Source organism: Pan paniscus, chromosome 21, assembly GCF_029289425.2.
Source record: "Pan paniscus chromosome 21, NHGRI_mPanPan1-v2.0_pri, whole genome shotgun sequence".
NCBI classification, from domain to species: domain Eukaryota; kingdom Metazoa; phylum Chordata; class Mammalia; order Primates; family Hominidae; genus Pan; species Pan paniscus.
Window position 1 is genome coordinate 10619917 of NC_073270.2, and position 28000 is coordinate 10647916.

At 37.7% G+C, this 28000-nt stretch overlaps 1 protein-coding gene across 6 annotated transcripts in view; it reads right to left on the minus strand.

Annotated features, from left to right (window-relative positions):
• Positions 1-28000, minus strand: part of PAK5 (p21 (RAC1) activated kinase 5) — a 302023-nt gene that overhangs the window by 183571 nt on the left and 90452 nt on the right. The window lies entirely within an intron of this gene.

A 28000-nucleotide genomic window follows, 5' to 3' on the forward strand; every position in this document is an offset into this window, starting at 1 on the left:
TACTGCCTTTTAAAAATAATCCTAGGTATTTTATTTTACACATTAAAAAATTATGTTGCCACTGTGATAATAGCAATTCCACTCCCAGGTATATACCCCAAAAAACTGAAAACAGGCACTGAACAGAAATGTAGTACAGGAATGTTCATAATGATACTATTCATAACAGCCAAAAGGTGTTGTAACAGCCAAATGACCATCAAGAGATGATTGGATAAATAACATGCAGTATATCCAATCAGTCGGATGTTATTCAACGGAAAAAAGAATAAAGTACTCACACATGCTAGTGTGGATGAACTTCAAAAACATGTCAGGGGAAAGAAGGCAGGCACAAAAAGTCACATATTTTATAAGTGTACTTATATGAACTATCCAGAATAGGTAGATCCATAGAGACAGACAGCAGATTTGTGGTTACCAGAGACTTGGGAACAGGAAAATGAGGAGTAACTGCTTAATGGGTACAGGGGTTTATTTTGGAGCAATGGAAATGTTTTGGAATTAGATAGTGGTGGTAGTTGCACAACTTTTTGAATGTACTAAATGTCACTAAGTTGTTCATTTTAAACGAGTTAATTGTTTCATAAATTTTATCTCGATAAATATGCAAAATAAAACATTTTGTAAAAATTGGCCCCTGGTCTTCTGGCGACTGCCAAAGACATCTCTCTGTGGCACAGCAGAAGGATTAAAACCCTGGATATAAAGGGTTTCCCACCATTATATGGGCTCCTCTTCCCGTGGCTCAATCGAAGGACTCGGGCTTGGCATCACTTAACAGTGATCCAGATTTTCCTAGCATGCTACAGTGCTCCCTGAAGGCTCCACAGCTATATAGGAGCAAGAATGTTGGCCAGGTGTGGTGGCTCACGCCTGTAATTTCAGCACTTTGGTAGGCCGAGGTGGGCGGATCAGCTGAGGTCAGGAGTTTGAGACCAGCCTGGCCAACATGGTGAAACCCCGTCTCTACTAAAAATACAAAAATAACTTAGCCCAAGTATGGTGGCTCGCACCTGTAATCTCAGCTACTCAGGAGGCTGAGGCAGGAAAATCGCTTGAACCCGGGAGGAGGAGGTTGCAGTGAGTTAAGAACGCACCACTGCACTCCTAGCCTGGGTGACAGAGCGAGACTCCGTCTCAAAAAAAAAAAAAAAAAAAAGAATGTAGCCAGTAAGCACAAGGCTTGCTATCAAAGCCATTCATAGTTTGTGTGTGTGTGTGTGTGTGTGTGTGTTTAATGTACTTCTAATATTAACTGGGAAATATAGTTCAGAAAATAGAGCATGACTAAAAGCTTTCCAGGTAAAGGTAATATTTAGCTATCACAAAAACTATACATTTAAAATGTCCAGAAGCAATAGACTTTAATATTTCAGTGGTAGGGTTTTCCTGTGCTGTCACTTCTCCCATATATCATGTTTTGGTAATATCTTCATTCTAGCTGTAATGCTTCTAGAAGTTTATTCCTTTAGGCTATTTTTTAAAATTCAAATGTACTTTATAATATCCACTATTAACATGTACCATGAAGAAAGAAAAAGAGCTGGTCTAGAATGAGAGTGACAGAAAATTACTAGAGAAAGAGGTTAAGAAGTTCATTCGAAGGGAAACTTGAATGAACTGAGTGAGTGAGTGAGTGTTATAGACAACAGCAGCGTCAACAGTCATCCAGGCCAGGGAGTTAGCATGTACAAATGTCCTGAGGTTATCAATGTTTATAAATAACAGTGAAGACTTGTTTGGCTGAAGCAGAGTCAGTGAGAAAAGAGTGGTATAAAAATAAGGCAAGGCCGGGCGTCGTGGCTCACGCCTGTAATCACGTGTGATTACACCGCCTGTAATCACGTGTGATTACACCGCCTGTAATCACGAGGTCAGGAGATCGAGACCATCCTGGCTAACATGGTGAAACCCCGTCTCTACTAAAACTACAAAAAATTAGCTGGGCATGGTGGCGGGCGCCTGTAGTCCCAGCTACTCGGGAGGCTGAGGCAGGAGAATGGCATGAACCCGGGAGGCGGAGCTTGCAGTGAGCCGAGATCGCGCCACTGCACTCCAGCCTGGGGGACAGAGCGAGACTCCGTCTCAAATAAATAAATAAATAAATAAATAAATAAATAAATAAATAAATAAATTTTTAAAAAGGCAAGGTAAGTAGCCAGTGACCAGACCACGCATGGCTTTTCAGGCTACAGTAAATATTTTGGATTTTATTGTAAGTCCCAATAGAATCCAATGGAAGGTTTTTTTTTTTTTTTTTTTTTTTTTTTTTTAGAAGAAGTCTTGCTCTATCGCCCAGGCTGGAGTGCAGCGGCGCCATCTCGACTCATTGCAACCTCCACCTCCCAGGTCCAGCTGATTCTCTTGCCGCAGCTTCCCGAGTAGCTGGGACTACAGGCGTGTGCCGCCATGCCCGGCTAATTTTTGTATGTTTAGTGGAGACAGGGTTTCCCCGCCAGGCTGTTCTTGAACCCCTGACCTCAAGTGATCCTCCCCACCTCATTCTCCCAAAGTGCTGGGATTACAGGTGTGAGCCACCGTGCCTGGTGTCTGTTGGAAGATTTTATTGGTCTTACAATAAAGTCCAATAAAACGAGGAAGCCATTGACGAGCTTGGAGCAGCGGGTGCATGATCTAATTTACATTTTAAAAGTTTCCTTGGAATTGGTGGAAACACTGCAGGAGGGAAAAACTGAAAGTGGGAATATTAGTTAAGAGGCTATCAAGTTTGCACAGGTGAAGAATGGCAGCGGGTTTGCACAAGGGTAGGAGCAGTAGTGGGAACAGTGAGACGTGGTTCAATTCTAGATGTATTTTGAAACTTTAGTTGACTCATTGATGGCTTTGAGGTGCAAGGGAAAGTATTTTGGCCTGAGCATCAAGATGGATAGGAGTTCTATTTACTGAACTGGAGAGAATCAGATTTAAATGTGTTGGTTAGAAAAATCAAGGGTTCAGTCCCAGATGCCATGATAGATTACAAAAATAAAATACGGCCTCAATTCTTCATCTTTCACTGTATAAGTGCTTTCTACCAGGTAACATTGTAGGTCTCTCCCTCTCTGGCTCTAGGTTTAGCCATGTGATTTGATTTGCTCCATGGGACATTACTGACGTCTCCACATTTTCAAATACTTGTGCATTTCGAACTGTTCTTGCATCTCTGCCATCATCATGAAATCTGTCCAGCTGGCAGATGCAGAATGAGATACATAAAAAGAGAAGCCATGTGGCCCTGGTCACCCTAGGCAAAGGCAGCCTAGATTAGGGAACGGTCACCTGATAAGTATGTGCAAATCCAGCCAAATCACCCGAGCTATCTAGTCCACCCACTGCAGTTGCCTGACGATGCATGAGCAAGCCCAGTCTAGATCAGCTGAACCTCACAAGTTTGTGAGCTAAATAAATGTATAAATAAATTTGTGGCTGCTTATTATGTAGCATTTTCATGGCAATAGAGACCTGACTCAGGATGTTTCCTTTTCACCCAAATATGAGTAATGCAATAGCACCTCATGTCAGCCAATCTTAGTCTGTGGGCAACAGAACACTGCCCGTCCATTCTAGATTGCTTGCACATTACAAATGTAGCAGAAGATTTGTAACAGAAACTGAAGCATAAATGAATGACTAAACCACAAAATCCAGGTTATTTACTTCCACAGGCACATTCCAAAAAAGGCCCAGCTTGGCTGATCCAAAAAATTTTTTTTTAATTTGTAGTTTATGGAGATTTATTTATGTTTTTAGTACCAAAGTATGATATTTTTAAGAGTTATTGTCAAATTTGAGAAACTTCTCTCAAGTGTAAGGTTTCAAGGCACTCGTTTTCTTTGAATTGCCAGCCCTCAGCTACTTATTTGTCATCAGTGTCCTCATTGACTTGGTTTTCGATATTCTCTTGCACAATAAGGAACAGAGGTGTATGTTGCATGAAACCAATGAAGCCAAAAGCTCAAGGCCACTCACTTGTTCGTGGACATTATGGGCTTGGGAAAAGCCCTAGAAATATGTTCACATGGTCATATATCTTTACAAAATGTATCAAATAAGAATTTTTAGCAATGACTTTCAGTATCACATTTCTTTCTAGGTGTTTCTTGGAGTTGGGGTAGCTATGGTTATTTGGGGGCTCCAGCTAAAAGGGAGGTTGTTGGCAATGCATTTGGTTTGTAATTAATGGGATATATGTATGTGTTTTGCACTCAATTTCCATTATAGTTCATCTTCGCTAGTCATTCCACTGTAGGAATGGCTTCCAGGAGTTCTCCAGCATCTCCATGTACTGACTCAACCGGCATCATAGCACAAAGATGCAGGATGAAAGAATGAAAAAGACCTAGTATTTGCTAGCACAGTAGCATAATTATAGTAAAAAAAAATTTTAATTGCGTATGTTAAAATAACTAAGAGTATAACTGGATTGTTCGAAACACAAAGGATAAATGCTTGAGGTGACGGACGTCCCATTTACCCTGATGTGATTATCACACATTGCATGCCTGTATCAAAATATCTGACATAACCCATAAATATATACACTAACTACGTACCCACAAAAATTAAAAATTTAAAAAATTTTTAAAATAAAATGAAACACACACACACAAACAAACATGCAGGATGAGAGGGCATATTGCATATAACTGTGCCCTGCAACACTAGATGTATGTGCCCGGAAGAAGTCTGCCTTTTATAAAGCTTCATAAGCCCTGCAACATGGGTGCAACTACGTGCTGAGGATGCTAAAAAGTATTTGCAAAAATTTACAGAAATATGGTTTAGAAAATTGTCAAGGTTGGAATATATCATTTAACTGCAATAAGGAAAGATGTTTTGAAGGTTATTATTAAAACAAGAGAGAAATTAAACTTTTCTGCTTTGATTGCATAAAAATAAGACTGTACCATTTTTGGTCATCTTTAAATTTACGATGTAATGGAAGAAAAGCTAAGAAATAAATGAATGGAACATGAAAAAACAATTAAATGATTAAATCAATAAAAATTATTCTTATATCAAGAAGCCCCTTACGGCAAAAGAATTTTCAGCACACACCAACAGCAACAATTTATTAGAAGGAAAATTTTGAATAGAGGTAATGTTTTGGTTCTTATTTGATAAATTTAATTAATGAAGAAAAGTGAATCATGAACATGGGGAAATATTTAAATTCTTACAGATTTGACACAAAATACTAACAAGTATGGAGAGAACATAAACTCATCATAGTCAGAACAAGGAAGACATTGATGAGCAACTGGTGATGTATTTAATCAGTTTAAAGAGTATTAAAACTAGTCATTATATGAGTAAATTTTAAATGCACTGATATGTTATATTCAAGAAATGCAATAAAGATTTTCCAAAGTTTGATAATTCTAAAAAAGTATGTGCCATTACAAATAACAAATTATGACACCAAAAGGCATTTTTTAAAATTTCAGTAATAAGAAAAAAATTAATTTGACATCCTAGAGGAAAGGCTGTGTTATATTTCTATTTTCTCTATAGAATGATGTTTCAAAATAATTTTTATATGTAAAGGTAGAGAGATAATCAAAACATTTACAGCCCATATTTGTAGGAGTCAAGGTATTATAGAGGTGGGGTGGGCAGTTTCCTAATAAAGGTACATTGTCTCTCTGATTTTGTGATGTTTTCATTGTCAGCTTTTTAACTTGGTAATTTGTCATAAATAATTTTCCCATTCTAAACAAATTCTCACCTAAGTTTGAATCCACAGACACAGCTTCCAAACTCATGTCTTTTTAGGATTATGGATCCTGTTTGGTGGGCCATTGGCTACTTTTCTTGAATATGATTGCTCAGAAGTTTAAATTTAAGAAGTCAACTGAAATATATATAAAGGACAATCACAGTTCAATTGACTTAGAAACATCGCAGTCAAAAAGTAATAGCCTCAGCAGCTCTGTCTGTATTTGTGATGGCTTGCACACAGCGATTTAACTTCTGGAATTCATCTACCTTGGGTGTTGTGTTCAATAAACTGAAATCCTGAAAAGAATAAGTGATTCTAAGTGGAAATGATGTTAACTAAATGCAGGTCAAAATTGAGTACAGGGATTTTTTTTAAGCAAATAAAAGTATAAATAGAACTTTGATTATATGGCTGAAGGGGAAAGGCACAAGGATTTTTTACCAAGTATTTAAAAGTATTAGTGACCAAAGGGGAGGGAGAACATTAGAACAAATACCTAATGCACACAGGGCTTAAAACCTAGATGACGGGTTGATGGGTGCAGCAAACTACCATGGCACATGTATAGCTATGTAACAAACCTGCACATTCTGCACAGAACTTAAAGTAAAAGAAAAAAAAGTATTAGCGACCAAAAAGGATGATCAACTATGTATGCTAGACACCAAAGAGGTGTGCTCTGGGATATGATTAATTCAACAGAATAGTAAAAGTGGAAGTTATGAGTTTGGAATGTCTGGTCCAAAGGCTTTGCCAATTAGAATCTTCATAATTTTTAAATCTAGTGTAGTTCATGAAGTTGTATGGCCTTTGTTTTCTTTCTAGAAATCCTACCAATCTTAGCATTTGAATACAGGGAATATCAAAGGTGTATACTTCATTTAACCTACTGTAAATAAGTCATACTTCCACATTTTTCTAATTGGCAAAAAAAATACATTATTTTTTAAGAGGTAAGAAAACGTAAATTATTTCTATTTTACTTTTGTAATGGCAAAGCTGTAGCAAATTAAATACTATCAAAAGTGTACTATACGGTAAAAGTTGCAAACTGATGACCCAAGGGCAAAATCTTTTCACTGATTAACCAAATCAGTGTTTGAAGTGGGAGGTTTATGATGTCATGTGTTATTACTGGTGAAGTTAACCTTCTTCATTTGGTTAAGGTGGGGTCTGTCACACCATAAAAAGTTACTATATTTTTCCCTTTGCAATCAATAAATATCTTGAGGGTGACATTTAAGATTATGCAAACATCCTGCTCTCTACAAACTTTGTCCCAATGTTTTTAGTATCTGTCAGTAGATTGTGTCTGCCACAATTGTTACTATGCTATTTGCCAAATGGTAATTTTCTGTTTCTCTCATTCCTTCTACATTTATTAATTAGAATTCTTCAGTCAAGGAGAGCTGTCCCTTCTCCCCCATTTATTTATTTATTCAATTATTTATTTATATCACCATGTACATGTGGATATTTATTTTATTCTAAGGGTTATAATGCAAAACTCTTGCATATAATGCAAAACGATTTTATATTTAGTTGCCCCAATTTTTCCAGTTCTGGCCACTCGGGGCTCCTGCATGTTGGTTTCCGTGTCCTGTGTACATGTTCTTATTATTTTTGTGTGCTACCTTCCTTTTTGGCAACACAAAAATTCTGAGCAGTTCTCATAGTTTCCCTTCTCCAGCCATGGACTCAATCACTTCTTCCAAGGAGCCTCATTTCCTTTTATTGGAGAATGGTGTTTAGAAACCACCAAGATCTGGGTGCTAGGTGCTATAGTTTGAGTGTATGTGTCCCCCCCAAAATTTATATGTTGGAACTTAACCCCCAAGGTGATAATATTAACAAGTGGGGCCCTTGGGAGGTGATTAGGCAATGAGGGCCCTGCCCTCATGGACAGGATCTACGGCCATAAAAGAGGCTTCAGAGAGCTGCTTTTGCCCTTCCATTCCTTCCACCACGTGAAGACACCGAGATGGTGCCATCGATGAGGAAGGATCCTCCACCAGACACTGAACCTGGTGATGCTTTGATCTTGGATTTCCCAGACTCCAGAATCACGAGAAATAAATTTTGTTGTTTCTAAGTCACCCAATCCCGGGTACTTTGTTATAGTGCACAAATAAACTAAAATAAGAGGTGCGCTCTTTGCTACTGGAGTGTCATTAACTGTAGGTTCTCTCAGAGTTAGGAAATATACATATGTGTACTAACCCATGCATGTGCACACATCTGTATTATAGATAACCTCAATCTAATCACAAGAAGCCTTCAGACTAATCCAAATTGAGGGATATTTTACAAAATACCTGAATAGTACACTTCAAAAGAGTCAAATTCACAAAAGAGGAAGGAAAAATAACTCAGTTTGCAAGACACTAAGGAGACAACAACTAAATACATTTTGGATCTTGGATTGAACAGAGAAAGGATGTTAATGAGAAAACTGATGAAATCAAATAAGGTCTATAAGTTCAGTTTACAGCAGGAGTTGGCAAACTACAGCCCATGGCCAAATCCTTCCTAGATCTGTTTTTTTTTTTTTTGTAAATAAAGTTTTATTGGAACACAGATACCTTCATTTGTTTATGCATTGTCTATGACTAATTTCTCACTACAATAGCGGAATTAAGTCGTAGTGACAGACACCTAAAATAGTTCCTATCTGGCTTACTACAAAATAATGCCAATTCTTCATTTATAGTATTGTGCCAATTTAAAATTCCAATTTGGGTAATTGTACTATGGTTATACAATATGTTAACATTAAGGATGAAGAACATATGGAAATATTTATACCTTTTTTTGCAAGTTTTCTGTAGGCCTAAAATTATTTCATAAAAATACAAAAAAATTAGCTGGGCATGGTGGTGGGCACCTGTAGTCCCAGCTACTTGGGAGGCTGAGGCAGGAGAATGGTGTGAACCCAGGGGGTGGAGCTTGCAGTGAGCCAAGATCGTGCCACTGCACTCCAACCTGGGTGACAGAGCGAAACTCCCTCTCAAAAAAAAAAAAAAAATTCATAATAAAAATTTAAAATTTATTTGAATAAGATGCTAACATTTAAAATACAGGAGATTTCACATAAAACTTCTGTTTGTAGTTTCTTTTGAAAAGTTAGGATGTCTGATAACGGTGGCCAACAATCAGAGCAAACTGAAAGTTGGTACCTTTGATTAATGTGTATGATACTGCTGGTTGTTGTCTCAATATCCACTTCCATAGCATCAGAATCCTGATTTTATATAGGCACGAGGTATTATATAAAAGACCATATTTCTCAGTATCTCTTGTACCCACAGGTGGTCAATGGAATGCAAGCACAAGTGTTTTAGTGAGACTTTAGGGAAAGCTCATTAGAATGAGACGGCAGGCTGAATGAGCCCTATTTGATCTTCCCTGCTTCTACTGATTCTTGCCTAGAAAATTGATGTGATGGCTGGAGTTTCAGCAGTGCTCTTGGACCATGAAGTGAGAAAGAACTCATGTATCTATCCCCACTGCAGGTAGAGCTCAAAGATAGAAGAAACCTGTGGTAGATTTGCTGTGTTTTGTTTTTTTGGTTTTTTTTTTTTTTACATATTCTTGTACTCATGCCCAACATGGCAAAACTCTGTCTCTACAAGAAATACAAAAATACCACCAGCCAGGTGTGGTGGTGTGTGCCTGTAGTCCCAGCTACTCTGGTGGCTGAGGTGGGAAGATTGCTTGAACCTGGGAGGTGGAGGTTGCAGTGAGCTGTGACCATGCCACTGCACTCAAGCCTGGGCAACAGGGAAAAAAAAAAAAAAAAGAGAGAGAGAGAGAGAGAGAATTGTCTCAAAAAAAAAAAAGGAGAATTAGAATTTTTCAAACAAATGCTAAATCATGTTCTCCTAAAAACAGTCATAAAAATAGACATGTAAAATAATTAGTTATTTATATGATAGCAGATTTTAAAATATTTAAGATTATTTTTATTAAATATATAAGAAGTGTGTATTAAAATATATTAGAAGTGACAACCTATAAATTAAAATACTTAAGAGCTATTAACATTTTATATCTCTAATAAAAAGTAGTACAATTCAAATTGATGTTTTTATATTTACTATTTTTAAACTAAATGCCAGCTTTCATCAATAAAATTACCATGACAAGAGGATGTTTCAACTTATTAGTGCTACTATACTGCTATGTTTTCAGATAAATTTTTAAAAAGTACACTTCTGTGGAACCTTCTGCTTTTAAACAATTATCTTAGTTACATAAGAAACTTAGGAATGTCAAGCCCTTGCTTTCAATTTAGGTATTTATCATTTCTTCTGCATCACAAGCCTTTACCAAAAAAGCAAGAATATATGCACGCTTACGAGTGTCTCAGCCTCTGAAGACTCTTTGTAAAAGGTAAAAAGCTCTTGACAACAATCTGGAGAAGCTATGATGATATGGGTGTGTTCTTACATGTCATGCTGACTCCTGTGGATTGAAGGCATACACATACACCACTAAATTGCAGACACAAGCAACCACTATTAGCCCAAGCAAGTGATTTTCTGTTTCACTAAGCTCTGATTGCTGATTTCAAATTCTTGTATGCTGGTTTGCTGTGCTAACCCTTGATCTATTATATAAGGACTCAGCCTTATCTAATGAAAAATGACCGGGATTCACATTTGCCAATGGTTAACAGGAAACGTTTCCCAAAAGCAAATCCAGAGGTTAGATAAGAGAAAATTCCTGTGCTGCCATATTCAGCAAGAAACCTCAGTGAGGTCCAGTGAACACTGACATAGTGGGAGAAAGCTTGGGTGGATATTATCTTGACAAGGCTTGATGTATGTAGGGACTGGGGGCTTCATTCACCAACACATTTTGGTTGAGCATATCCCCCTGGTGAAGAAACAAGCTCTAAAGTATCACTGTCTAATAGAAATATAATGTGAACCATAAAACATAATAATATAGAAGGTCTGAAGTGAATATAAAATGTCAAAATTAATAGAACAATTTTATAATCACATTATAATCAAATGTGAGTCACAAATATAATTTTAAATTTTCCAGTAGCTGCATTAAAAGGAAAAATAAAGAGGTGAGTTTAATTTTAATAATGCATTTTATTTAACAAAATATAACCAAAATATCACCATTTCAACATGTTTCAGTAACACATTTTCACTCTTTTTTTTCATCATAGGTCTTTAAAATCCAGTATGTGTTTTATGCTTTCAGCACAAATCAATTTGGAGTAGCCACATTTCAAGTTCTCAGTAGCCACATGTGGTTAGTGGCTCCTGTATGGGGCATTCAAGTCTAGAGGAACTCTGTGATTTACTGTGATGGTTAAAGGATCTTTGGAATAGCAATAACCAGAGAGGAAAACAATGACATTTCAAATATAACAGATTAATAAAATTTCTAAAACATGTTGATAGAAATTATACTAGCAAGACAAAAGCTGACACCAACTAGTTGGGGTTTTATTTTAGTTTTAAAATATGCCTGTTCTAAAGCAGATACTTTGCAGTGTAGAGGAAGTATGTTAATGGAAGTTGGCTCATTTGTAACTAAAGTACTTTGCAAGTAGATGAATTTTGGGGACATTAAAGTATGCCAGAATAAAATCCATTAAGCCTTAGTTAAAATCCCAAGCAAATAATAAAGCACATTTATTTATATTCTGCAGCGTGGGTAATATAGAAAGTCTGAAGTGAATATAAAATGTCAAAATTAATAGCACAGTTTTATAATCAGCTACCAATGAAAGTATTAGTCTTTAAAACAGAATTCATTTACATTGAAAATTGACATGTAAGGATTTTCTCTTGAGTCAAATGAGCTCATTTAAATGATCTATAGATACATTAGGTCAAATAGAAGGTACAGAGGTCAGGTGGCATGTCAAGCTGTAAAACTTCTAGCCAAAAATTAGTACTGCGTCAAAAATGGAAAAAACTCACTCTTCTGAAAGTTTAAGTAAAAAAAAAGTTTTAATAGCTTAAGTACTCTAACATCAATAAAATATTTCAAGCATTAAGGCTGCCAAATTACCTGATAACTCAGTAATACTTAAAGTGTGCTTTCTAAGGTAAATTTTCACTTGCATTCCAGATTATGAAACAAATGGTTTGTACCAAACATAAATGGAAAAAGTTATGCATTTTTAAAACTTTCTGATGATATGTTATGCATGTGTTCATTATAGAAAAATTGGGAAAATGCATAAAAACACAAAGTAGAAAAAAAATCACTCAGAATTCCAGTACTGAAGACATTGTTGACATTTTAGTCTACATCCTTCCAGGTTTAAATTAGCATAATTATTACTGCCAGGTCTTTGTGATAAAATAAACTCATGTGAGCTCTCTTGTAGATCTGATTCCTCCAATAGCTCTGATAATTCCACTTGGTACATACATACCCACACACTTCCCCTCTCCTACACAACTATCTACCCAAGGGCTATAAGGAGTTCAAGGGTTCTCTAATCTTGGATTGGTCTGTCAATATCTGTCTCCTGTTTTGCTCTTTCTCTCACTCCATCCTCTTCAATCATACCCCAACAAAATCCCCAAAATAGTAAGACCTCTGTCTGGACATGCTTTCTTCCAGTTAGCTCTAAGGTTTGTAATTCTCCCTTATTTGAGAAGAAATGGTGCTTGCGTAGACACCAATTATCATCTTTGATTATTTACAACCCTAAAACAATAGCATAATCTGGAAAAGACATCAACTTCTCTCTCTTACCAATACTGTTGGAACTAGCTGATAAACATAACACTTTGTTTGTATTTTACTGGACACTAATTTGTGTCTGGAAGAACCTACTTTCTCAGAACTAGATTTAAATATTTATCAGGTGTTTAAAAGGGCAGATACTGGCTAGGGACTGGATAATGAATTATGCATAAATCAGACATGGTCTTTTGACCTCACAGAAGTAATAGTTTAGTAAGGAAGATAGTTTGTAATCAATTAAACAAATGCATGCATAATTACACACTGGGATAAATTCTTTGAAGGCAGTGAACATTGATGTTGAGATGAGATAATACATTACTTTTATTCAGCTTTATTGAGGTATAATTGATAATTTATGTATACATTGTGAATTAATTACCATAATCAAGCTAATTAGCATATTCAACACCTCACATAGTTACCAATCTCTCTTTCTTTCTTTCTTTCTTCTCTCTCTCTTTCTCTCTCTCTCTTTTTCTCTCTTTCTATCTTTTGACAGACTCTTGCTCTGTCACCTAGGCTGGAGTGCAGTGGCACAATCTTGGTTCACTGCAACCTCTGCCTCCCAGGTTCAAGCAGTTCTCCTGCCTCAGCCTCCTAAGTAGCTGAGATTACAAGCACATGCCACCACATCCAACTAATTTTTGTGTTTTTAATAGAGACTGGGTTTCACCATATTGGCCAGACTGGTCTTGAACTCCTGACCTCAAGTGATCCACCCGCCTCATCCTCCCAAAGTGCTGGGATTAGAGGTGTGAGGCACTGCACCTGGCTCTTTCTTTCTCTTTTTAAACAACATTACTCATCTTAGTTCCTGCCATGATGGCTGGTCATTTGAAAGACTGGCAAGAATTCAGGAAGTTCTCTACCCATCTCTCCAGACCTGATTCTCTGCTCAGAAGCATACCACTATGGTACAAAAGTAAAAATAAAAATTAAAAATAAAGTCCAAACACAATGATCTGTATGGAGAGTTCCTACCCTGGTTTTAACACATTTTAAATGGCTTCCTAAGGTTGGATCATTAACATGAGGATGCTCTCCTTTTAATGTGAAGTAGAAATCCTTCCAAAGACCATCATAGAGAAGAAGGTGTCTTGAGGAAGCTTCTATTAGATTTCCTGTGGTAATAGGTGAATTTATCCTGTTAACTCTACTGTGGGCTTGAAGTTGATCTCAGATGTGCTAAAAGAAAAGTTGTAATATCAAAGTTTTTGACAGCTTTCTGTATTAGGAAAGTTGAAAACCTGGGGAAATGTTTGGGTCTTTGTTTACCAGAAGCTCTATATTGAGTGTCAGTATGTGCAAAAGTAGGCCAAAGGTCTGTTTGGAAAAAGTCAAAGAGCTAGGATGGCCTCCATGGAAGAGTAAAATGAATTTGGTAATGGTGAGTGGGAAATTAAATAAATCAAAAAGGGAATGATAAGAGAAGGGATACATACAGGGAGAGACAGACTAACAGACAGAGATACAGAAATGACATTAGGGAATAGAAGGAGAAACAAAAGAGAAATATGTACACAGAAAGATAGAAGAAGAAAGCAAGAGAGAAAAAGACTGATAGACACACACGCGCACATGCACACACACACACACACAAACACATACACACAGGCCACGGGGTGGGAGTCAGAGAAAAACCCCAGGACCTGCTAATAATTCACACAGCCAGTGAGAATTTCCCTGTAGCTAAAAATGTCTGATGCTTTCAGAAATGTTAATAACCAACACTGATCTAAAAGTTTTCTCTCATTGTGTGTAATAACTACTCTCTGTAAATCTTAATGAAGTCGGCTAGCAAATACTTCCCCTAGCATTAGAGGTGTTTTGCAGAAACGAAGGAAGAGACAGGTAACCAGTCTAGGACAACCATACTGGTGAGAGAAGACGCTATGGGATACAAGAGCCCCAGAACAACAAAAGGGAGAAGCAGGTTTCCCTGTGGCTGACTCAGAAGTGGTGAATGAACTGTCATTTGTCAAAATTATTCTTAAGGAAAGTATACATAATACATAATGCTATGTACAGGAAAAGGATTTTTCATTTAATGAATATTTACTAGCTATGTGCTTTAAAGATCAGATCTCATTCTTTAAAATAACCCTACCAATTGGTTGTAGACACTTTCATTTTTTCATATTAAAAAAATCAAGGCCTAAGAAAGAATTTCCAGGATGTGGTGCAGGGAGGGGGAACCCAGGAAAAGATCAGTTCCCTGAGTTTTGTTGACTGAGCTGAGACCAAAGAGACAAAAGTAGCTGGAGTTTTCCAGATGGAGTACCAGAGGGGAGAGCTGGAGAGAGACTGGGGTAGGGGGAAAGTGAGGCAGGAGTGAAAGGAAAAAATAAAAATTCCAGAGAATCAGAGATTTGTACAATGTCTCCCTCAAGTATTCGACTGAGTAGTGATCAATTCAAACATGTGAGGAAACTACTTGAGGATGAGGAAAGAACCACCTAAAACGTTTAGAGGTTACCATGGCCAACCTTCACACAAGGCCAGTAACGGTTTCTGTTTTCATCAGCAAGACTGGAAAGGCCGAAGATCCGTGGACGTTAGGTAAAGTACTCAGGAAGGTCTTGCCAAAATAGATGGGAATAATTACCCCAGATTGAGCGCTGCCCTAGTTGCACTGAAGAAATCTTCAAGCAAGACTAAAAAAACAAAAAATAGAAACAAAAACAACAAAAAACAGCTTCCACGTAACTTAACTGTGTCTCAAAACAAAGCTCAAGAATATTGATAGGACTATAAAAATATCCACCACCGGCCAGGCGCAGTGGATCATGCCTGTAATCCCAGCACTTTGGGAGGCTGAGGTAGGTGGATCACCTAAGGTCAGGAGTAGTTCAAGACCAGCCCAGCCAACATGACGAAAACCCGTCTCTACTAAAAATACAACTTTGAGACATAGCAATAGAAACAATCTATTTTTTCTTTTTTTTGAGATGGAGTTTTGCTCTTGTTTCCTAGGCTGGAGTGCAATGGCATGATCTTGGCTCACCACAACCTCCACCTCCCAGGTTCAAGTGATTCTCCTGCCTCAGCCTCCCGAGTAGCTGGGATTACAGGCATGCACCCTCACCCCCGGCTAATTTTGTATTTTTAGTAGAGATGGGGTTTCTCCATGTTGGTCAGCCTGGTCTTGAACTCCCGACCTCAGCTGATCCACCCGCCTCGGCATCCCAAAACTCTGGGATTACAGGCATGAGCAACCGCGCCAGGCCAATAGAAACAATTTAAAATGAAACACATAGAGAAATGATCTAAAATAAATGAACAACATATGACTAACCTGTGGAACAACTTCAAGTAGCCTAATTTAAGTGTCAGTGGATTTTCCAATGAAGAGGATACAAAGGAAGGGACAAAAGAGGCATTTGAAGACATAATGGTTGAATAAATTTCCAAACTTAATGAAAATAATGTATCTAAAGATTTAACAAGCCCAGTGAATCCTGTCAAAAATAAAATCAGATCAAATTAAAAAATTTTTAAGTTTATTGTGCATATAAAATAATAGTTCAAGAACTAAGTGACCTCAAGCCCAGTCATAAGAGGAAGCTCAGAGGCATGATGTTACAGGCTGGCTTACACAGCAAAAATGGGGAAGTTGTTTAACCTTTAAAATGATGGGTTATTATCATGAAGGTTTCAAGATCACAGAGGATTGGTTGAAAGTGCTCATCTTATACCATCTTTAGAAGGCAACTTAAGATTGGTTTACGATGATCAGAAGTGTTTACAAGAAATAACTTTAAGTTTCGCTTATGTGGCCAAATTGGCTTTGTCTGTTCGGAGAATTCTGAAGTCTGGTCTCCATGTTATTTTATGTTCACAACTCCAAGCACAAGAAACATGAAGAAAATGACACTATAACACATCATAATTATATTGCTCAAAAACAGTGATAATAAGAAAGTCTCAGAAGAAGCCAATGGGGGAAAATATATGAACAGAGAAAAATAAAGTCGCCATCAGATTTCTTATTAGAAACAGTGCAAATAGGAAGACAGTAGAGATAAATCTTTACTGAAAGAAAAAAAACCCATCAATCTAGAGTTCTATGTCCAACAAAAATATATTACAACATTGAAAGTGAAATAAAGATATTTTGAGACAAAAAAAAAGCCTGATGGAACAAATAGAAAAGACATAGCAAGGTGATGGACATAAACTGAACCATATCAATAATCACATTAAATGTAAATGGTCTATACACCCCATTAAAAGACAGAGATATCAGATTGGATAAAAAAGCAAGACTCAACTCTGTGCTGCCTCTAAGGAACACAGTGTATAGATAGACACAAATAAATTGAATTAAACAATGGAAAAGGATAGGCTAGAACTAACCAAAAGAAAGCTGGAATGCTTATTAATATCATAAAACATAGATTTCAGAGCAAACAATATTACCAAGGATAAATTTCATAACAATAAAAGAGAAAATTCATCAAGACTGAACAATCCTAAATGTTTATATGCCTAAAAACAGAGTTTCAAAATACATAAAGCAAAAGCTGACAGAACTACAAGGAGAACTAGACAAATATGCAATTATTATTGAAGATTTAATGCTATCTCAATAACTGATAGAATAAATACACAGAAAATGTTTTAATTGCAGTAGTAATTAGTAATAATTAAAAAAAGCAAGCAACCCAACTAAAAAATGGGCAAAAGATTTTGAAAAGCCTTTAATGAATAGCCCTTCATGAATATTTAGAGATGACAACTATACACATAAAATATGTTCCATATCATTAGTCATTAGGAAAATGTAAAATGAAAACAAAATAGAGTATCACTATATTCTCATTAGAATTGCTATAATTTAAAAGATTAACCATACCAAGTGTTAGTAAGAATGTGGAGGAACTGGGGCTGGGCATGGTGGCTCATGCCTATAATCCCAGCACTTTGGGAGGCCGAGGTGGGCAGATCACGAGGTCAAGAGATCAAGACCACCCTGGCCAACATGGTGAAACCCCATCTTTACTAAAAATACAAAAATTAGCTGGGTGTGGTGGCACGTGCCTGTAGTCCCAGCTACTTGGGAGGCTGAGGCAGGAGAATCGCTTGAACCTGGGAGCTGGAGGTTGCAGTGAGCCGAGATCGCACCACTGTACTCCAGCCTGGTTACAGAGAGTGAGACTCGGTCTCAAAAAACAACAAACAAACAAAAAAACAATGTGGAGGAACTGGAACTCTTACACATTCTCGGTGGGAATGGAAAATTGTATAACCCACTTTGGAAAACAGTTTGGCAGCTTTTAATAATGTTAAACATATGCCTACTATATGATCCAGCCTTTTCATGCCTAGGTATTTACACCAGAGAAATAAAAGCATATTCCCATATAAAGGCTTATATACACATTTATAATAACCTTATTTGTAATAGCCAAAAAGTGGAAACCACACAAATGTCCATCAACAGGTGAATGTATAAACAACTTGTGCTATATTCATACTATAGAGTACTGTTTAACAATAAATAGAATAAAATATTGACACATGCTACAACATGTATGAACCTTAGCATAATTATGCTGAGTTAAGGAAGCCAGAGGAAAAAAACATACTGAACGATTTCATTTATATAAAATTCTAGGAAATGCAACTTAACATACAGTGTCAGAAAGAAGATCAGTGGTTTCCTGGGGACAGAGGTTGGGCACACAGGAAAAGGCATGAGAGAAATTTTAAAAGGCTGTAATAAAACTTCAGAGTGACGGAGATGTTTGCTATCCTGATTCAATTGATGACTTCATGGTTGTATACATATCTCAACATGTATCAAATTGCATTCTTTAAATATGGGCAGTTTGTGTGTGTGTGTGTGTGTGTGTCAGTTACAATGCAATAATGCTGTTCATTTTTTTAAGGAGAGTAAACATTCAGTTTTTTAGTTGCAATAGTAACATTTCAAGTGCTTGATAACCACGTGAGGCTAATGGCTACTGTCTGGTCTGTGCAGATATAAACATTTCCATTAATGCTGAAAGTTCTTCTAGACACAACTGCTCTAACTCCTCTACCGTATTTAATAAGTGAATGATAAATTTAAAAAGCACACAGGGATTATTCTTCCTCTCACAAATGCTTCAGGTACTTTATCCAGTATTTACAATACTCTGTAATATATGCAAAGTCTCTCAAATATCATGATGCCACACCACAGTGAAAAATTTTTCTTTCCGCAGTTGAATCAACACAAGTTCTTTCTTTGCTTTTTTTTTTTTTTTTTTTTTTTTTTAAATCACAGCTTGCAACCATTTTCTAAGTGCTCACTGACTTCTCTACTTGGCTAGAGCTATAGAAATAACCAAACATTCCAGCTGCGTAAAATGATCTCTGTATTTAATCTCTCTTGTTATACAGAGATAACAAGAAACTTGCATGCATTTGGAGTGCAACTCATGTTTGTGAAATATATTACTATACTGAAATTGCTGGCAATTCTAACATCATCCTTAGTTTATGTTATGGGAGTTGAATTTCAAGTCACCAGAAATTCAGAAACAGGTACACTAAATTACCTGCCCAAGGGACAGTGCCATTTTTAATTTATGCTATACTTTCTTTTGATTTTTAAATAGTCTTTTCCAAAAGCTAAATGACATCAATTTTCGATATGAACCTGTACCTCTGCCCCAACTTTTTCTCAGGGGTCAGATTAGTGACCTGAGTGTGACTGAATAATCAATCTTTTTTGAATAATCAATAATTTTCCAAGCATAATTTGAGAGAATACAAGACTGACTGGAGGATAGAAGGGAAGTATGTTTTGTCCTCAGAAAAGTCCAGTTACAAGAAAATGCTCAAGATAGAAGCATATCTTCTCACCATGACTCTCAATTTGGAATCAGTTAAGATAAAAGTGAGGGTCAAAAGGCCTAATCAAACTTGGACATCGACCCATGAAAACACAGGTCGTCACTGAAGCAGTCAAAGTCTTTGCTTCTGTCTAGCTTTTCATGCTCAGTTCAGTATCTCATGCCAACCAGAAGCTATATTTGGCAGTTGCACATATTTCATATTTTAGAGGGAGAAATAATTATTAAGAACTCTGGTACAAAGCAATTTCCAAATGTGGAGTCTATAGGGAAAAGGAATTAAAAGCGTTCTTTGGTGGAAAAATGTCGGAGCCACTACTGGACTTTAACAGCAAACACCTTAATTAAGTGTTAATACCTTGGCAGGGATTAGTTGACTGCTGGCAGAGAACAAGGTGCTCGCACAACTGAAGGATTAGAAGGGAGCCTGGCAGCAATGTGAAGGCTCTAAATACCAGGGGCTTATTTGGGGAGTGGGGCATGTCTAAGACAAATTGGTATTCTCTAGAAATGATGTGAAAGGCATTTGTGTGGAGGTGGAATAAGAGGCCTGGCTCTGTCTTTTTGCTATTCCTAACCTGCTAGGTAACCTGTAGATTTGGTAATGCCTCCATCATTCACCCTCCTTTTACCTATACCTTTTGCCATGTAACATTGCAGTGGCTCCCCAAAAGGTAGTTATACTTCTCTACCCCATGTGACTTGCTTTGGCCAACAGACTGAGCAACGTATTTGTCCTCTAAGACTACATCTTGAGAGACCTATGTGTTTTCTCTTGTGCTCTTGCACCACTGCCCTGAACTTGAGAACATACCTTGGCTAGCCTGCTGGAAGATGAGAGACAGAGCAGATTCGAGTTGCCCCAGTCTTTTGAGCTGAGGCCAGCCTCAATCAGCCAACAGCCAGCCAAGTACAGAAATGCAAGTGAACCTAGCTAAGCCAAGATCATAAGAGCTGATTCAAGATCAATGAGCAATAAACATTCACTGCAATATGCCTCTGAGGTTTTGTAGTTGTTTGTTATGCAGCATGACTGCAGCAGTAGATAACTGATAGGGCACCCATGCTCTCTGAAATGATTGGAAATGAAAGGGTTTAACTAGATGGTCTCTCGGGTGCCATACAGCTCAGCCTTCTGCAACTGAACCAACACAAAGTCTTGGGCTGACCCATCAAAATCTTTTCTCTGTCACCTTAGACATACCTATCACAGAATGCACTGTCAAACTCTACCCCATCAATTGCCTCTAAGTTAACCTTATCTATGCAAAGTCATCTGCTGGACAATTATAATTTACAAGATTTGTGCACTTTACTTTTTAAATTGTCTGCAAAGTTGAAAGACAGGAGTGACAAATTTATGGCTCCATGAGACCCAGTAAAGCTTCCGTTTGCTTACAGAGAATAGAGAGAGAAAGGAAGAAAAGAGGGAAGAAACACAAGAAGAAGGGAAATAAGAAGGGAACAAGACAATCCAATACCTTAATGAATTGTGCACACTCCTTTAGATTACTCTTGAGCCCACCGTTATTTTTCTTATCCCAGCCAATCTCACTCAATTACATTATACACACAGTCCCGGGAAGAATCTAAGTATGTCTAGCACAGTTAGCAATAACGCTTTTGGATTAAGCTTTCAGAGGAATGAGCTCAAGTCTCCACTCTCTTGGTTAAGAATGATATGACTTTGGCAAGCTACTTGACCCCTTTTAGCCTCAATTTTTTCATCTATAAATTAGAGATTAATACCTGTCCAGACTACTTCAGAGGGTTATTCTGAGGAGAAAATGTGACAACATCTGTAACACTGATTTAAAAACCCTAACATGCTTCAGAAAATGTTAGGCTCTATCATGAGGACAGTTGCTAAGGGCAAAGGTCTTTGTTAGGGAAGTGATAAGGTAACTAACTTAGTTAAGACCTGGGGATCTGTTGAGGTCTTGCATGGAATCTTTGATACATCCACGTCTTCAAGCAACACTAAGAAGGATCCCAATGATCTAGCAGAGAAAAAAAAAATTCCTCCCTCTTTCCTGTCTTGAAAGCAATACTTGGAAAAATATCAGGCTACCCTTGGAAGTAGCTACTCAGGGATCTTGCCTTTGTGTCCTTACTTTAAACCCTACCTTAGAAAGATAAATGGAGGTTGGATGCTAACGGTGGTCCCAAGGTGAACAGATTTTCTTAAGGCACAGAGCAGGGAGAGCTGAATAAGGTCATGTGCTATCCAACCCTCACCACCCAAGGGTATCCAGGTGCCACACAGAGCTGACCTTCTTAGAGAAGATTCAAATAAGGATCCTCCCCCAACCCCAATGTTACTGTGAATCTGTGCACAGCAAGAAAATCAACAGACAGATGGCACTGTAAATATCAGGTGCCAAGTGTACACTGCTTCTTCTATGCAAAAGCCAAATAAAAAGTGAAAGAGAATCGTCTTACTTTTATTATTGTCTCCATACAAAGGTTAACTATGAAACTGAAGCAGATCGGCCTGTAATAAAAATAAGAGCCCCATTATTTCACCCAAGTCACTTTCTCATTAATCAGATGGAAGTGGGCTTTAATTGTTTTAATCTTGTGTAATAAAAGCATCTAAATGTCCTATAAATAAATTATACACACTGATGATCACTCTCTTAGCTGAAGTCCCTTAGGCATCTTCAGTATAAGCAAATATACCAATTTCTGTTCAAACTGCAGACATTCCACTCACAACCTTTGCTGTTATATAGTCCTCTTTCATTTCTGCTGTTTGCCCTATACTCCTGTTGCAGAAAACTCTCTCTCTATCATTTCAGGATGGACCTAAAAAAAATTGATTATCTGGATTTATCTACATACTTGATCTCCAAATGGTAAGGCTTCAAAAGTTCCACCAATATCTGGGTACAGTCATAAGCAAACATTCCTCAAACATGCCTAAAACATAATTCACATGTAGGAAAAAGAATTAACAGTGGATCTGTCACTTGTTCTTTCCCTCCTTGGGATGTCCCTGAGGATGCATTGACCTAGACAAGAACAGATCTCCTTGTAAACACTGTGATGGGATTTACTAACAGGATGATAACCCAGAAACTTCTCTAAGGTTTTAGCAGGTTATTCCTGGTCTGCCTTGATTGCTTCAGGTAATTAGCTGGAATTTATGAGACATAGTCTGCTGGAGAATGGACTTGAGTCACGTAGGCTCCCTACCTGTGTGACTCATAAAGTATAAAAAGCTGGCCAGGCATGGTGGCTTATGCCTGTTATCCCAGCGCCTTGGGAAGCTGAGGCAGGAGGATCGCTTGAGCCCAGGAGTTTGAGACCAGCCTGGGTAACACAGGGAGACATCGACTCTACAAAAATAATAAAAAGATTAGCTAGGCATGGTCTTGAACACCTGTAGCCCAAGCTACCTGGGAGGCTGAGAGGGGAGAATCACTTGAGCCCAGGAGGTTGAATCTGAAGTGAGCCATTATTGTGCCACTGCACTCCAGCATGGGTGACAGATAGAGCAAGACCCTGTCTCAAAACAAGCAAACAAGCCAAAAAAAAAAAAAACAAAACAAAAAACAAAACAAAACAAACAAACAAAAACAACCCTGAGAAGCCCTAAATCTAAATGGCTTAACTGAACTAACTTGTATCAGACTCTTAGGTAATGCCTGTCAGCGACTCCTAAACCAAAATGCATCCCAGTGCAGAAAAGGGGACCTTTAGGAAGTGTATCAGAGGTGCAAGGCCCCTTCAGAAATAGACGTTGGAATACTGAGATTGTGCTTATGATTTGCTCGTATTTTTTGCTAGTTATCGGTGACATTTCTATGTTGGGTAGGGTCCATGATGCTTTGTGGAACAACAATGTGCTAGAAACAATATCTATTCTTAAAGAGTAAGTAAATATTTCAAGGGAAAATGCCCTAATTCTTTGAAGTCTTTGGTGAGCTGAAAATGGCCCCTCAAAAGATATCCACGTCCTCATTCCTGGAATGCATAAGTTTTACCTTACATGGCAAAAACTTTGCAAGTGTGATTAAGCTCAGGATCTTGAGATGCGGAGATAATCCTGGATTATCCAGGTGTACCCTAAATACCATCATATATATCCTTACAACAGAGAGACAGAGTGAAATGACACACAGAGGAGATAGCAATGTGAAGAGAGGGATTTGAAGATGCTGGCCTTGAAGATTGCAGGATGTGGCCACAAGCCAAAGAATGCTGGAATCCACCAGAAGCTGGAAGAAGCAAGGAACAGATGGTCTCCTATGGCCTCTGGAGGAAGTGGGTCCCTGTAGATACCTTATTTTTAGGTCATTGATAATAACTTCAGATTTCTGGCCCCCAGACTGAGAGAATAGATGTCAACTGTTTTAAGCCATCATGTTTGAGGTAATTGGTTACAGTGGTCACAGGAAATTAATACAGAGCCTAAAGATTAATACAAAGTCCTGAAACATCAGTTCATTAAGTATAAACAAAAACCCAAGAAAGCAATATGGCTTCTTCTAGAACAAATAATTTATGCCTAATAGCTCATTCAACTGGCAAAACTGGCTTGTGCTCCTAATGTAAGAGCTAGATCATTTAAGCTCATTATAAACAAAGACTTTTCTGATGACATTGGCATTCCCAGTCTTCACAGACCTTTAAAATAAGTTTAGTAAGTGGATAAATGAGTTAAAATATTAACAAAATAAGAGCTTGGAATAAACATCAGCAGTTGTTGACTAAATGGGGGATTGTGGATTGAATAGACAATTGGCAGACCCTTGGGATTAACTCCCTGAAGAAACAGCATCACAGCAGAACTTCACATGAATGAGATGTGTGTGGTCAACCACCAGCTTGAATGATGTTCCACACCAGCCCAAGGTCATGCATGCTGTGACTTCAGCCTATCTCCTCTTGCCTTTGGGGTAATGGTTGACACACCCACAGCCCTCAGCATGGTTTCTTGTTTTGTTTCCACATCACTCTCAAATTTCAAGTTTTGTTTTTCATGCTACTATGATTTGGTTCCTGCACTGTGGTTTCAGCAAAATCAGCTCATTTTAACTATACTGAGAAGCATCTTGGGAAACGAGTGGTTTAGGTTGCCCATGGTATAAACTGCTGAAAAAGTTTTAACAGCAGGAGAATGGGGATAGAGAGAGGACAGTAGACAGACACTTCACTCTTTCCAAGTCCCATTTTCAGAGTACGTTCTTAGTATTTGATTTGAGATGAAGCCGTCCCCAGTCAAAAGTAAACAGAACATATATTACAAAGCTAACTATAAGTAATATTAATTACCTGACATTGGGGCTCATTCATTCTTTTTCTTCTTTCAATCTTAGCGATTAATTGAAAGTTGTCAGTATCAAGTTATTTCTTACTAAATTGCCATCATTTAGTCAAAAGCTGAAAATGGTGCATTTATCTTTTTTTAATGTCATCTTTGCTGTGAGTGACACCACATCAAAAAGCAATTTTTGCTTTTAATATATGAATCACATTCGACATATCACCAATGTCACAGTTCATCCTCTTAGAACAAGCTTGTAGAACTGTGACATTGGTGACTCAGTTTGTGAAATGAAAAGGGCCACAAAAAGGAAAAAATCCTTTACAGCTTTTTTTGCTTATTAAATTAAGCAAATAATAGGTGGTCAATTTAATACCTGTAACTCATCTTGGCTAATGAATGGGTTACAAAATGATTAACCTAATTTATTAGTGTTGCAATATTCTGGGTACTCTATATTATTTTCATGCATTGATCTTACACTTCTACACTAGTGCCTCTTTACCTGTAATGTGTACATGAATGCCTTGGTGAAAGGCAGGTTCTAGCTTTGTAGGTCTGGGGTAGGACCCAAAAATCTGCATTTTAACATGCTTTTGGTGATACCAATGCTGCCAATGCATGGATCACATTTTATGTAGTAACGTTTTAAATGAATGAAGAACAGAAAAATGAGTTAATTCTGCCTAAATCCTCTAAATCTGAAAAGAAAAATGAGATAATAAAAGAAGGGGGAATGCCAATGTAACAACTAAAAGAAAAAGAGAAACATGAATCCAGTTTTGTGGAATATATATTGTTTTCTCAGTACTTGTGGCCTCAGCTTTTTCTCCCCTAAAAATCAGTAATCAAGAGAGGATATGCATCAAAGAGAAGAAAGTTTTAAAAAATGACTCAGAGAAAACCCAATGTTAATAAAAAATGCTCCCAAAACTTTCTCATCTCCCATACAGAGAATAAAATCTTCTCTTATCTGGTAATGATCTTCCAAAGACTGAGATAGCCTTTTATTTGTTATCCAAATGACAAACTTCCCAGACACTTCCCTTTTGGCTGATAGACTTCATACAGCCATAGCCCTGCCCTGCCCCACACACCCTGGACACCTGTCCCTTAAGGCGCTTTCCCATCGAGGGCTGCCTCCATCATGGCAGTGCAGGTCTTGGAACGCATCTTTTCTCTATCACCTACATCCCTGCCCAGGCTTTCTTGTCCAGGAACCGCACAGACATTCCTTGAGCTGAACCAGAAAAGCCAACAGTACCAAATCTCTAACTTTTAAAAAATGTACTCTTCAAATTGACATATGGCTTACTACAATATATACAACATACTACAGTAAAGTGCACAAATCTTAAGTGTATGGCTCAATGAATATTGGCATATTTGGACACCCACGTAACAACAACTCAGACCAAGATCTAAAGCCGTGCCATCCAATAGAATTTTCTGCAATGCTGGAAATGTTCCATAAAAAAAGATAATTATGCACTAATTCATTAGCCATTAGCCACAGTGTTATGAGCACCTCAAATCTCATTAATGTGAATGAGAAACTTATTTAATTAATTCAATTTCAAATAGCCACAGTGGCTAGTGGCTGCCACAGGAACCGCACAGACATTCCTTGAGCTGAACCAGAAAAGCCAACAGTACCAAAAGCAAGAGCAAACACATTCAAAAGCTAGCAGAAGGCAAGAAATAACTAAAATCAGAGCAGAACTGAAGGAAATAGAGACACAAAAAACCCTTCAAAAAATTAATGAATCTAGGAGCTGGTTTTTTGAAAGGATCAACAAAACTGATAGACCACTAGCAAGATTAATAAAGCAGAAAAGAGAGAAGAATCAAATAGACGCAATAAAAAATGATAAAGAGGATATCACCACCAATCCCGCAGAAACACAAATTACCATCAGACAATACTACAAACACCTCTACGCAAATAAACTAGAAAATCTAGAAGAAATGGATAAATTCCTCGACACGTACACCCTCCCAAGACTAAACCAGGAAGAAATTGACTCTCTGAATAGACCAATAACAGGATCTGAAATTGTGGCAATAATCAATAGTTTACCAACTAAAAAGAGTCCAGGACCAGATGGATTCACAGCCGAATTCTACCAGAGGCACAAGGAGGAACTGGTACCATTCCTTCTGAAACTATTCCAATCAATAGAAAAAGAGGGAATCCTCCCTAACTCATTTTATGAGGCCAGCATCATCCTGATACCAAAGCCGGGCAGAGACACAACCAAAAAAGAGAATTTTAGACCAATATCCTTGATGAACATTGATGCAAAAATCCTCAATAAAATACTGGCAAACCAAATCCAGCAGCACATCAAAAAGCTTATCCACCACGATCAAGTGGGCTTCATCCCTGGGATGCAAGGCTGGTTCAATATACGCAAATCAATAAATGTAATCCAGCATATAAACAGAACCAAAGACAAAAACCACATGATTATCTCAATAGATGCAGAAAAGGCCTTTGACAAAATTCAACAACCCTTCATGCTAAAAACTCTCAATAAATTAGGTATTGATGGGACGTATCTCAAAATAATAAGAGCTATCTATGACAAACCCATAGCCAATATCATACTGAATGGGCAAAAACTGGAAGCATTCCCTTTGAAAACTGGCACAAGACAGGGGTGCCCTCTCTCACCACTCCTATTCAACATAGTGTTGGAAGTTCTGGCCAGGGCAATTAGGCAGGAGAAGGAAATAAAGGGTATTCAATTAGGAAAAGAGGAAGTCAAATTGTCCCTGTTTGCAGATGACATGATTGTATATCTAGAAAACCCCATTGTCTCAGCCCAAAATCTCTTTAAGCTGATAAGCAACTTCAGCAAAGTCTCAGGATACAAAATAAATGTACAAAAATCACAAGTATTCTTATACACCAATAACAGACAAACAGAGAGCCAAATCCTGAGTGAACTCCCATTCACAATTGCTTCAAAGAGAATAAAATACCTAGGAATCCAACTTACAAGGGACGTGAAGGACCTCTTCAAGGAGAACTACAAACCACTGCTCAATGAAATAAAAGAGGATACAAATAAATGGAAGAACATTCCATGCTCATGGGTAGGAAGAATCAATATCATGAAAATGGCCATACTGCCCAAGGTAATTTATAGATTCAATGCCATCCCCATCAAGCTACCAATGACTTTCTTCACAGAATTGGAAAAAACTACTTTAAAGTTCATATGGAACCAAAAAAGAGCACGCATCGCCAAGTCAGTCCTAAGCCAAAAGAATAAAGCTGGAGGCATCATGCTACCTGACTTCAAACTATACTACAAGGCTACAGTAACCAAAACAGCACGGTACTGGTAACAAAACAGAGATATGGATCAATGGAACACAACAGAGCCCTCAGAAATAACGCCACATATCTACAACTATCTGATT